The sequence below is a fragment of the Amborella trichopoda genome, chromosome 4 (assembly GCF_054954075.1).
Source record: "Amborella trichopoda isolate Santa Cruz 75 chromosome 4, AtrichopodaSantaCruz75HAP2 v2.0, whole genome shotgun sequence".
In the NCBI taxonomy this organism is placed as follows: domain Eukaryota; kingdom Viridiplantae; phylum Streptophyta; class Magnoliopsida; order Amborellales; family Amborellaceae; genus Amborella; species Amborella trichopoda.
This window is the reverse complement of record NC_142339.1, coordinates 26,541,203-26,554,026: the sequence shown is the minus strand read 5'-3', so window position 1 is coordinate 26,554,026 and position 12,824 is coordinate 26,541,203.

The following is a 12,824-nucleotide window of genomic DNA, read 5'->3' as shown; positions in this document are numbered from 1 at the left end:
CGGTGAATGGTAGGGGGAATTCATCCTTTGAGCAAGCAGTGTTCAGGTAGCGAAAGTCAATACAGACCTTGATTTGACCATTTTTCTTCTTGACTGAGACAACATTTGCCAGCCATTTTGGGTATTTGACTTCACGTATGATCCATCTTGTCTGAGCTTGTTCACTTTAGCATCAATCTGCATCTCAATATCGGGTCTAAACCTTCTTCATTTCTGCTTCATGGCTTTGATGGACAGGTCAATTTCGAGACGATGGACATCGATTTGAGGGTCTAGACCGGGCATCTCATGATAATGCCAAGGGAAGAAGTCTCGATTTGCTCAGAGGAGGGAAATATAACTTTCTTTCTCTTTTGGGGACATCTTTATCGAGATGAAAGTTGGCCTTAGGTTAGCGTCATCCCCTAAGTTTATCTCTTCAAGATCATTAGCCATGTCCTAACCACCTTCTTCCCATTCTTCTGGAGCTTCTTGCAAATCTTCGTCAAGGGACTCAGGACGCTTCTTATCAATCTTGAGTGCAGAGGCCCATGATCCTGACATTTCGGCTTCTAAGAGGGTCCCAGCATGGGAGACGATTTCCTGTCTCTGACTGGACCAGGGAATGAAAGCATCAACATCGATCATGAAGTCCATGACATCGTGACTGTGATCACTCAGTATTTGCCCCGAGATGGGTGGTGCTTCGTGAACTTGAACCATGTGATAGGCCTCATGGGAATAGGAATTTGAAGATGGCTCAGACTTGGCTCGAGCCTTCAGGGCATCAGCGACTGACAAGAATCTAGCCGCCTGGGCCAGCATCTTTCTTAGGTGCTTCCGCTGCGATCTGCTGATATTGGTACCTTCGAGCTCTCTGTTTAGAGTGTCGAAGTCTGGGCACTATTGACTTGCACCTGTAAAAGAAATAGAGGAGGAAGGAAGAGAAGAAGAAGAAGTGGAGTTAGAATGTCTTGGGTTGGTTTTTACATTGTCACTAGAATTGAACATGTATAGGGGGTGTTATAGGTCTTGCCCCGGCTTTGACCAGTGGGGGGTGCTTTTAGCATCATCACCCGTATTAGACGAGTCCCGAGCAGCTGATGACTCAGGGATGTCCACTTGATCGGATGAAGAGAAAAGGCGAGCTGCGTCTCGGATGAAGTATCGCAAGGTCGACAGTGGAGGAAGGGACCCGAGGAATTCTTCCTCAACTGGTGGCTGAGGAATACGATTCCTTTAGCATGATGACCTAAGTGCTCGTCTCCTTCTACATCCCTTGGGTGGTGTTATGACCATCCTATCGAGCTGATGTGTAGCCCTAGCTTGATGGACTGCCTCACGTTTCAGGGACTTGAGCCTACTTCGTCCATGGTAGACTTCTCAGGGCTAAGAAGTTGAGGGCTCTGAGGGGTCCAGTGCAGGCTCATGGGGGTCCTGCAGTGGGATTTCCTCTTGGATGGGGGCAATAGCTTGGGAGTGTTCAGGGAGAGAGGCACAGACAATGTGGCCTTTCTGTACTTTCTCGGCAACTATAGCTTCGAACCCAGAGTATTCCGCGAGCTCATGGACCCATACCTAGTGATATGTGCACCAAAGATTTTTTGTACCCTGAGTAAGACGCTTAAGTTGTCTAGCAGGCTTGGGAGTGATGAGACCCTGTTTGAGCATTGGCTTGAAGAGGGCCTATAGAGGTTCTAACTCAGCACTTCCCTGGACTTGTGTCGAGAGGTCTTCTTGCACTAGTGGAGTAGAGGCTTGAAGGTGTCCTTTTGGGCTATAATGAACTTCTTGGTGCTGCTGCATCTTCTTTGCCAAGAGCTCGTGGAAACCAGTGCATTCGCTCAGGTCATAGCCTCGTATCAGATGATACGGACACCAGAGATTTTCAGTTCCTGGAGGCAAAAACTTGGGCTACCTTATCAGCTTTGGTGTGATAAGACCTTCTTCGAGCATTATTGAGAATAGTGCACAGAGGACAGCAGGTGCCTCATCATCCTCCTAAATTGTCACTATGTGGGAAGTCTTAGTTGCCCTGAATGCTTTCTTTAGCTCTTCGAGCTTTATCTGGCCCTTGTTAATAAGGGCTTCGATAATTGTCTTTGAGCATAAAGTACTCTTGAGTGGGATGGCCTATTCTCCAATGATAGGCATAGTATCTCTCGTGTGTCTCCCGTCCATCTTGCTTTGAGGTGTTGACCTCCTACAATTGGACCATGTTTTGCTCAAATAGTAATCAAAGCATCGTAGGAACCCACTCCTTCTTGAAGGGGTACACCTTGTTCTGGTGCTGGATCTAGTAATCGCTTTGATTTACATTTTTAGGAGGCAAGACCTTGTTATAGGATAGTTGCTGCTTGCCTCCAGCCTGAGGTGTCTGTGCCTTAGAGAGGTCCAAGGTTTGAGGAGAGGCTTTCTTAGTTCGTTCATGGTGATGGCCACACTAATCATCGCTTTTTACTGGTTTCCTCGATTGTTGGAGTGAGAATTTCCATTGCCCCAGTTGTTTCCAGAGCTAGAGAGCTGCTGATGAGATATGCCATGGTTCTTGGATAGACCTTCTATATGAATTCCTTTAGAGAAGAGCTCTGACATGGAGGGTGGATTGGATGCCTCAACATGCAAACTCGGGCAGCATATTTCGTATATTGGTCTGAACTGCTTATCTTTCAGTCATGGGAGTGGCATGATAGGTTGCTAGCTCTCTCCATCGGGCGACGAACTTAACAACTAGCTCACCAGGGACTTGAGTCAGAGTGAGGAGTTCGATGGTTTCCACATTTCTATAGACTTCATAGAAATGCTGGTAAAACAACTGCTTCATTTGCTACCATGTGTGTATCGAGTTTGGTGGCAGCCGAGCATTCCAACTAAAGGTTAGCCCTTCGAGAGTTTCGATGAACGGACGAAGGAGGAGTCGCTCTTCAGTTGTCGTCTCTTGACAAGCAGCTTGAAAGTGAGCGGTATGCTAGTGCGAGGACGTAGTACCATTGAACGAGGGGAACTTCCCTTTTTGATAGTTCAAAGGAAACGACACCTGGTCGATGTATGAGGGATATGGATTTTGGTAAAGCTGCATCTCTTGTATGCTCGGGACCTTATTCTTGAGACTGAGGGTCACCATGGCATCTATGTCGGTTTGCGAAACCATGCGAGGAGAGCTATCTTGGGAGGCCGGTGGGGGAGTTTACCCGAGAGCTGTGCCCTCTCCAGGCTAGGAGTTGACCTCATGGTGAGGAGAAGAAGCCGGGGGCCTGGAGGCCTCCAAGCGATCCATCTTTCGAGGATGGACTGCGTCATCACCTAGAACTTGTTCATCCGCTCTTCTTGGGCATCATCTGGCTTGTTGATCACTATGACGCTAATCGTTTCTTCTGGAGGGTCAGAGCCAGGTGGAGTAGTGGACTACTGGGGTTGGTGAGTCGTACGTGGCAAGTCAGTCTGTAGGGGATCAGCATGCCCCGACTAGACTCGAGCCTTGTACACCAACCGTGTGAGGACCAGTTCTTGACGGTCTTGGGACCGTGATTTCTTGACAGCTTGGTCTTTTGCTGTGACGGTGATCACGAAGTAATCTTGGACTTCTCGTTCAGGTTTGGGAACCCAAAGAGGCAAGAAGGGATTGTAAGGAGGGAGATCATCAAAAGTGATAACCTTAACTGCCTTAGGAGTCTCTCTGGTCAAAAGCTGTAGGCCTCTCTTCTATTTGATCCTAAGACTGCAATAGATTTCAGTCCAAAATCGAGCTTGAGACTTGGACTGCCCCATCTTTCTCGAGCATGAGAGAGCTGTGTCTATCGGCTAGAGCAGAGAGTGAGGTCCATGGATGGAGGTCAGTCCGAGCTGCTTCCTTGGAGGCTAGAGACTTCTATATGCCATCAAGCCTTTGCCTCGAGCTCCCTTGTGAGGTCCTGGTACATGGCTGACCTGGGATGGCTGGCCCAAGATGGTACTCTTAGGGAAAACCTTCGAGTACCAGGTCTCGAGGTGTTTACCTGGCAAAAGAGGAGCGACAGAAGGAGGAGCTGGTTCACCACTCCACCTGAGTTGGGATCGAGGAGGAACCTGCAAAGTCGGTGCATGTGCACTTTTAGAGTTAGTCATCGGGGTGACTTGGGGGTCAACCCAGGCTCAATCAGCTAGTTCGACCTTAGTAGGCAGAGACCCACGAGCTCGTGTCTGTGAGGGATCGGGCAGGAGCATGTCTATGTGCCGAGAGGTGGGACGGAGTGGTTGACCCTCTTGTCCTTGAGCTGGCACAGAATTGGCGCTGCCCCGAGCTGTGGAAAGCAAATGCATGACACGTGCAGGGTTTGGCCCAAGAAAGCCTAGCCTTGAACGCGAGCTCAAGGCAGCATGAGAGTTGCCCTGAGGTGTGCCTCGAGTGGTCAAATTACGAGCCATCAGATGTGTGCGAGAGGTGGAGGCCGCAAGATCCCCGCCTCTGTGTGCCGAGCCTTTGGGATAGAGGTTCGGGGTGGTGAAGGAGTATGGGGACTAGCCTTGAGGTGGCTCTCAGGAGTAATGGCAACCTGCTTTCCTTTCGTGAAAGAAGACAGGGCAGCCTTTCTGCGTACCCTAGCAATATGACCGGCAAGTGACTTGCCAGTAGTAGGGTGCATGATGTGTGTGGTGGCATGTGTGCCACCAATGCGAAGGGCCTTGGTGGAGGGTCCACCAGGGCTAAGAAGCGGGGAGTTAGGGACCTTCAAGTCCCTTCTCACACCAAACCAGGAGAGGATCTGGGAGTCGGACTGTGTGTCCTGACTCAAGAGGAGCACTAGAAACGAGGCTTGAGAAGCTCGTTTCCCTGGGACAGTCATGAGTGTGGGGATGAGAAAATCCCCAGCTCAGATGAACGGGTTGAATAACCCAAATGCCATGAATATAGTGCAGAAAGTAAAAGGTGATGCTAATCAAGCAAGGGCTAACCAATGAAGGGGTAATAAATCCCCAGTAGAGTCCCCAAGCTGGTTAGGTTCCTCGATCTCACCTCCTCGGATTTAGGTGATTGGGTGACACGTGTCTCGGGTTTGGAAGACCCGAGACCTGAGATCGCTCTCTCAGGAACCTCGTTCACAGAACAAGGGTAGGTGTCCAATTGGTGATAGAGGAATTGAATGTGAGGTGGGGACCAACCTTACATGGGTCCGTGACTGACTTGGGCTGACTCACATGGGAACCCTCTTACATCACGATGGAAAGCCCCTTAGTTGCTTCAGTTGGTTCGGAATCGCCTCCCTTGACCTGTAATCTCCTTATTTTCCCCTCAACACTATCATGGTTAACTTGCAAGACAAGTGGGCCGAAGGACCCACCCTTGTCTTAAGGCAATGCACATTCATGAGAAGTTGGGATGATGAAGAAGAGAGTTTGAATAAAGAGAGAAAAGAGAGGAGAACTTGATAAGGGGATGGGACTAGCATGATAGCTAGACCAGTGACAGACTCGGAGTGGTAGAAAAGACGGGCATGGTGCTTAGGACCAACACGACAATAATACTACAAGAAACCGAGGCCGATATGCCTATCCTAATCTGGTGTAACAGCAAAACGGGCATGGTACTCAAGACCAACATGATGGAAATATTGCTCGACATCCAGATTGCTATGGCAGTGCTAGACTGAGTCTACCCTCAGTCGAGTGAGAAGAGAAGAGAATAAAGAGAAGACTCGAGGTGGCGAAGAGATGAGGTCCTGGCGACGTTAGACGTCGCTACCCGCAGCCGTGGAGTAACAGTGTCGCGGCCCTTAGACGGCGTTGTACACTATTTCTCACAGTTAGAGAATGAGCAATGAACTAGAGACGGTTCTGGGCATCGCCGCTGGCAACACGAGGAGGTAGCACACCCCTTCATGGGCGGCGATGGCTCGTTTTGAGGCCCGGGATGATAGCCTCTTGCAAAGCGCGCGGTGATTGTTCCCTGACGAAGCACATGTCATTAGGTATGGGACGCAAGAGAAGCTAGCGCACGGCGATAGGCGTGGGACATAAGAGAAGTTAGCGCACGGTGATAAGCTCCGAGCACACGAAGGAAGCTCGTGGACGGCGATAGGCGTCGAGCCCACGAAGGAAGCTCGAGGACAGCGATAGACACCAACTGCACGAAAGAAGCATGTGCACAGCGATAAGCACCGAGCGAACGAAAGAGGCTAGCAGACGATGATGGGTATTGCAGCGACCCTTCATGGGCAGTGATAGGCATCGCTCTCTGCGATAGACGCGCAACAGGGTGAGATCCCTGCGGGCAACAATAGGCACCTCCATCTATACTCCTTGCTGAGAGATAGAGACGAACGAAGAGAGGGAGAAAGAAGCTCGACATGGCGTTACCATCGCCATGCACAACCTGTGGAACAATATGGGAGAGAAAAAAAGAAAGAAAGAGGCGTGCGCGACACTGCCACTGCCGCGCATGGCCTCTGGGAAAAGCTAGACAAAGAAGAAGACAGAGAAGAAGAGAGAGAAGAAGAGAAAAAAGAAGAGATGAGAGAGAAAGCGATTTATCGTAAGCTGAGGGGTACTGTTCCAAAAGTTTCTCTCTCCTTCCTCTCTCTCTCAAGCCATGACCCAATAATGAGAAAAGATGGAGCTTTTATTAAGCAAAGTTCAGTCCATATACAATGAGAATATGTGATCTATATATAGAGTTTGCCCAAATATGGGTGGATGGATCAAAATTAAACCTAATTGTTGAAAACTAAGATTTAATTGAATTAAATAAAATAGGAAAATAAGATACAAAATGATTGATTTGCCCCTTCCTAACAATCCCTGCTGCTGCCAAAGAACGTATATGATCTTTCATGGATGATCCAAGGTTACTCTGGTGCCTGGTTTTTCAAAAGATGATTATTTTCTTGTAGGACTCGGTATGGCAATCAATTTGATACCAACTTCGAGTCATGGATTGTGTTTTTAGGCCACGATCATGAGCCTTGAAATTTGAATGAATCTTGCAAACTTCGGATCGATAGTATGCTCATTTCTTGATGTTTTTCCATGATTTATTCGATGGATCACACTAAGCATGTCGTCACAGTCGCGTGGCAACAAATGCAGCTCGATTTCGTACCCAGACGAAGATTTCGAAACATATGAGTTTTTGCCAAAATCTGGAATTTCGATGCTGAAATCTACAATCACTTCATCGGCTTTGTGTGCAAAATCTGATCGTTTATCATATAGCCATGGACCTTATACACACAATCCAACTGGTTTCACATCGATCAAGTTCACGAGCACCGTGATTTGGTCGCTAGAGCGAAGCGTGTCTCTGGTGATTTTCCTGCACCCTCCTTCATGGATCGACAACTTCTCTCTAGCTTTTCTTCGTGCTTGGATGTCGTCGTGAGGCGTGCCACTGATCAAAACTCTCGTCTTGACGAGATGAACATGCTCACAATGTTTGAGCATCATCCGACTCGGGACGAATGAGATATGGTTGTCGCACCTCACTGTTTGTGATTGTCTCTTTAATGGAGTTTAGTTGCAGGGTGGCCGCATGGGAATAGTGTGTGGCTCCTTCTATTTTCGTCTTCTACCCATAACTTCTTCCTGAGTGTCCATTCAAGCTGAAATTTGACCCCCTAGGGTTTTCAACCGTGTCGGATCCAATGGCAGTAGTCCCACGGCAATTTGAATGACCGAAAATATAGTTCTAGTTATGAGGGTCCATTTTTTGGTGCTAGAGGTTAATTCTGCTGGAACTGTTTCTTTGTCTGCACTGCCAATGACATGTCGGATTGTGTTGAAACTTGGTAGGAGACGTTTTGGAGTCATTATGAAGATCTGGATCTGTTCCTGGGTCATTCTGAGACTATTAAAATTTCCACTGTTTGTCAGGCTTTATTGACCGGCTTCTCCCTTATTCCTCAAGTTGCTGAAAAATGTCTTCAAACACTTTCAGTGGCCAATTTTATGGGCCACCATATATAGATTCGGCGTGCCTGGCCGAATCATTTTTGACAACGACCCCCAATTTCGAAGTAATCAAATTGACAGACTGGTTGATCAGTTAAGTTTTACATGAAAATACTCAACCATGTGCCATCTGAGATCTAATGGTCTAGCTGAAGATTTTAACAAGACCCTTTGCAATGCACTAAGAAAGTCTGTTTCAAGTACTAAAAGAGATCGACACGAAAAGCTCGCTGGAATTCTATGGGCTTACCGCATCACAGCCCGAGGCCCCACTCAGTCGAACCCTTACTCTTTGGTATATGGGGGTGAAGCTGTGTTGCCTCTAGAGATTCAATTTCCTTCCCTTAGGATAGCCCTAAACTACAGAATGACAGATGAAGAACGGGCTAACCTCCTTTATCAAGAACTAGACACACTTGATGAAAAGAGGTTTCAAGCACAGCAATGCCTTGAGACTTAAAGAATCGTATGCAACGAGCTTTCGACAAATTGACCAAAATAAGATCATTCTTAAAAGGGGAACTGGTCATAGCGGTAAGGAGACCTATCAATGCTCAAGATTGAATTAAGGGAAAATTCGAACCAAAATGGGAAGACCCATTTGTGGTGAAAAACTCCTTTCCCAATGAAGCCCACATCCTGGTCAATTCTGAAGGAGAAAAGGCCATGCCGCTAGTTAACGGGAGATATTTGAAAAAGTATTATCCTTAAGTTAAAGTCCAAGCTACACAACCGCTAAAATTGTTAGCCTATGTCCTAGCGATACGACAATAAAACTATGCCACCCATGGTCTCAGCGGCATGGCATTAAAATCCACCATCAAAACAAAAAGTGGGGTCTTTGCGAAAACCAAAAATGGCGCGCCCAAAGGGTTCAAATGAAAAACCTAAAAAGGCAATCTAACCATTCGAACCGGATGGTTCGCACACCCCACTCAGGGGAGAAACAAGTCCCCTAAGTCCATTCCTTATCCCCATCATAAAAATAGGGATAAGAACCAAGCACAAAAGGGAAAGGAGGATCAAAGCAAATCATGAAAAGGCAAAGAAGTGCAAGTCACAAGAAATGGAGGATGCAGGCCAAAAAGGGATGACTTTTATTTCATGAATGAATGAGTGATTACAAAGTTGTGATTACAATAAATCTATAACTCCCAAAAAAAATGAATGAGTACAAGCCTGTTCTAAAATGAGTCTCTCGTCCAGAGACATGGTCTCCAAACCCGTCGCAGCCTTCTGAAAAACGGTCACGTCTTCTAAGACGACTGGTCATTCTTTCTAAAAATGGAGCTTGAAAAGAATGATAAAAGCCTCTTGTGCCATTCCACCCTCGAGTGAAGGCAAAGGACCAGGAGGTGATTAGGGGAGCAGCCACAAGCAAAGATCCAAGAAGGAAATCTCCTGCTTGACATGTTAGCAGTCCACCCAAACATCGAATGTTGAAGTGGACCAAATCATCCATCTAACCCAACATCATGAAGAAGATAATGGGCAGGTGAAGACCATCACAGTCCCTCAGAACATGACACGCAGCCTCGGACCTTTTTCTCGGGATCCCAAGCAAATAGTAGGGACCTAAAGACCCAAACCCACCATCCAGTGTGGGTCCATCAACAATTTCGCAGGGTCAAACATCTTCACCGAAAAGCCGAACGCTCTGACGCACTTCAAGATCTGGGACCCAAAAGCCAGCCTCAGCAAAAGGCATGGCCTCTCAAAAATGAAGGCGTCAAAGTCAAAAGAAAGAGAGATCTTCTTCCCCCCTACAAAGAAAAAAAAATAGGAAAGAAAAACAAAGAATCTTCTTGAAAAGCAGAAGGAGTTGCACTCATGCTCTATTCGACTAAGCCCCTTTTTATAACTGCCATAGGCCCATCATAAAAGCACTTTGCTTCCCGAGTGACGCTTCATCTAACCACACAGACATGTGTCACTGGGATAACGCCTCGATCGACTGCCAGTCAAATTTCTATGTGGCCTTGCCTCCCCGGCATCATTTTCGAAGGATCACCGGTAAAATCTTCCATTATCTTGCCTCTCAGGCATCACTTTTAACGGAGTATGATAAAATCTTCTTCCTTCCTGAAGACATTTCCTAGAAACAAGTTGGCTTGTCATCAAAACGACCTGCCTTCCTAGGAAATATCCTGCTTCCACATGGATGCATCCCGTCTCACGGAGTCCAGTACAACAATCAGCACTCATACATTCCCTGCGGGTAAATGCTATCACATCCCTTGACATCTTATCCACGATGTTCAATGTGCTAGCGAAACTCCGTCCAAGCAGGATCCCTCCAAAAAGAAGAACCCCTAAAAAATAAGTAAAAATTGCGCATGGAAAAACCCTGCAACGACACCATGAGTAAAAGTGACAGTCGAGCAATGGCCATGAAGCCATGAGTAAAAGTGTCCTAAAAAATAAGAAAACCGGGCATGGCGAAAACCCACAATGGCGTCATGAGTAAAAATGGGATGGACGTGACCTCGAAGTCACGAGTAAAAATGTCTTAAAAAGGAGTCGGCAAAAACCACGCTTGTGGCACTGCTCCTATCCAATTCAAATGAAGACTTGAAAGGGCGCTTAGATTAAAATAAAACAGGTTAATCCAACTGTTTAAAGAAGAAGAAAAGACTTTAACCAACTTCAAAAGTAAGAAAAATCCAGATTTTGGCCCTAGAGCCAAATACCAATCTCCGGCCCCAACGCCAAATTCCAAATTCCGACACCAGTGCCAAAATCCAAATCTTCAGCCCTAGTGCCAAAATCCAAATTCCTGCCCAAGACCCAAATCTAAATCTCCGGCACCAACACCAAAAAAATATCCAGATTCCGGCCCCAACACCAAATTCTAAATTATGGCCCTAGAGCCAAATCCAAATCTCCGACCACAAAGTAAAAAAAAACAATCCAGATTCTTGCCCTAGCACCAAAATCCAAATTCCAGCCCTAGAGCCAAATCCAAATCTCCTGCCTCAGTGCCAAAATCCAAATTCCAACCCTAGGGCCAAATCCAAATCTACGGCCCCAGTGTCAAAATCCAAATTCCGACCCCAGTGTCAAACTCCAAATCCACGGCCTTAGAGCCAAAAATCAAAAAACCCCCACCAGCTAGATTGGGGTAAAACCCACCAAGGGAACCCACTAGCCGCTCCAATAAGAAGGCATTGTAGACATGGAATGGTAGCCTCTTTACGAGGCAGCCTATCAGTGCACTCTCCCAAAAAACGAAAAATGATTCCAAAAGTATTGGGAAGGGAGCCTTAAACGAAATCCCGAAATGACTAAGAGTCCACTTCGGTTGCCCCTGAGGAAGAAGTTTAACATGATCTGGCCCTCAGGGATCATAGTGATGCCGGTGATCAAGAAGAAAGAACATAAATATTTAGTTTATAGGAAATTAAACACGTCTTGGTAAGGATTCGAAAGATGAACTTTGACGACAAAATCATATTCCTAATGTTACCCTTCTCACTACTCTCGAAGGGCAACATCCATCAGAACAAGTTCTTGTATGTCATTTTTGACGTACCTTCATCCCTGACACAAATAAGAAGAGAGCCAGTGAAAACGTAGCCCTGCTAGTGCCCAAGATGTTACCAGACCATGGGAATACTGCAAAATAAGCCTAACACAAAGCAACTTTGGAAAAAAGTACCATGATGTAACAAAAAGACCTTATAACTATAGCCCTATACTACGAGTTTCAAAATAGTACCTGACCAATACCATTACATCCAAGACTTCGAAAAATCCCTGCGGACCAAATTTGGGCTCAATCGGACCTCTCAGAAAAAATCTTAGCCCAAATTACCTCAAAAGGGTAAAAGTCGTACACTATTGCAGTGGGGCCTCACCGAAACCAGTCCCCAATCATGGAGATCATGATCTTTGCCTCTCGAGATGACCTATAAATATCCATCCATCGATCGATTGAAGTCAGATCAAGCTCAAATTCGGACGCAAGATAAGCCTCGACAACCCGGTCATTTTGATATACGGCACACATCGTCATGTGACCCAGAATCAAGATTTTTCTGGAGAAATCATGAGCCCGAAACCATGGAAAATGAAGCATTTGAAGAAAGGGGATCTCAAACTTCGTGAAGCAATAAAACTCAATAATTGTACATCGATCATTGAGCAGATAGTGCCGATGAGACTGTATCATGAAGGGGTATAAGTTGGTGTTTGAGGGCATTTGTCATCAAGTTGTATCCCCGATGCGAAATAAAGAGAAGCCAGGACAATAAAGCCCTAATCCAGAAATGAAATTTCCAATAGTCTCATAATGGCCCAAGATGGATCAATAATGTTGATAAAGGTCTCCTAAGAACACTTGCCAAGTTTTGTCGCAATCCGACGAGTTTAAGGTAGTGCAGACGTAGAAATAATTTTGGAAAAATTAGCCTTTATCGCCCTAAAATAGACCTTATAACTACAACCCTATCACCGCAGTGTCAAATGACCGTAGGAGCACAGCTATTGGATCCATAACATTTGAAAGCCCCTAGGGACTAAGTTTCGGCTTGATCAAATGTTCTTGGACCAAGTTATGGCCAAATTACCCGAAATGGGTAAGTCACACATTATTTCCCTGCACCCTCAGTAAACAAGTTTCTATTAATGGAAACTGTGTTCATGGGTTTTGGGCTCAATTTTGAAAGATCATATCTCTCTCATCCCAAGCTGGATCAAGCTCAAATTTTACGAGCGTGTTTGTCTTGTCGACCGGAGCATTTTGATATATCGCACAACCCATGATGTGGTCTGAGCCGAGAGAAAAACAAGTGACAAGAACGCAATTCAAGGCAAGGTTGCAGGTTTTCCAGTAGGAGCACACCTCGGTTGAGCAACCATATCATGACACTCGCACGTCGGATCGACCCAAAATCTGACTCATTACAAGAACAAGGTTTGAG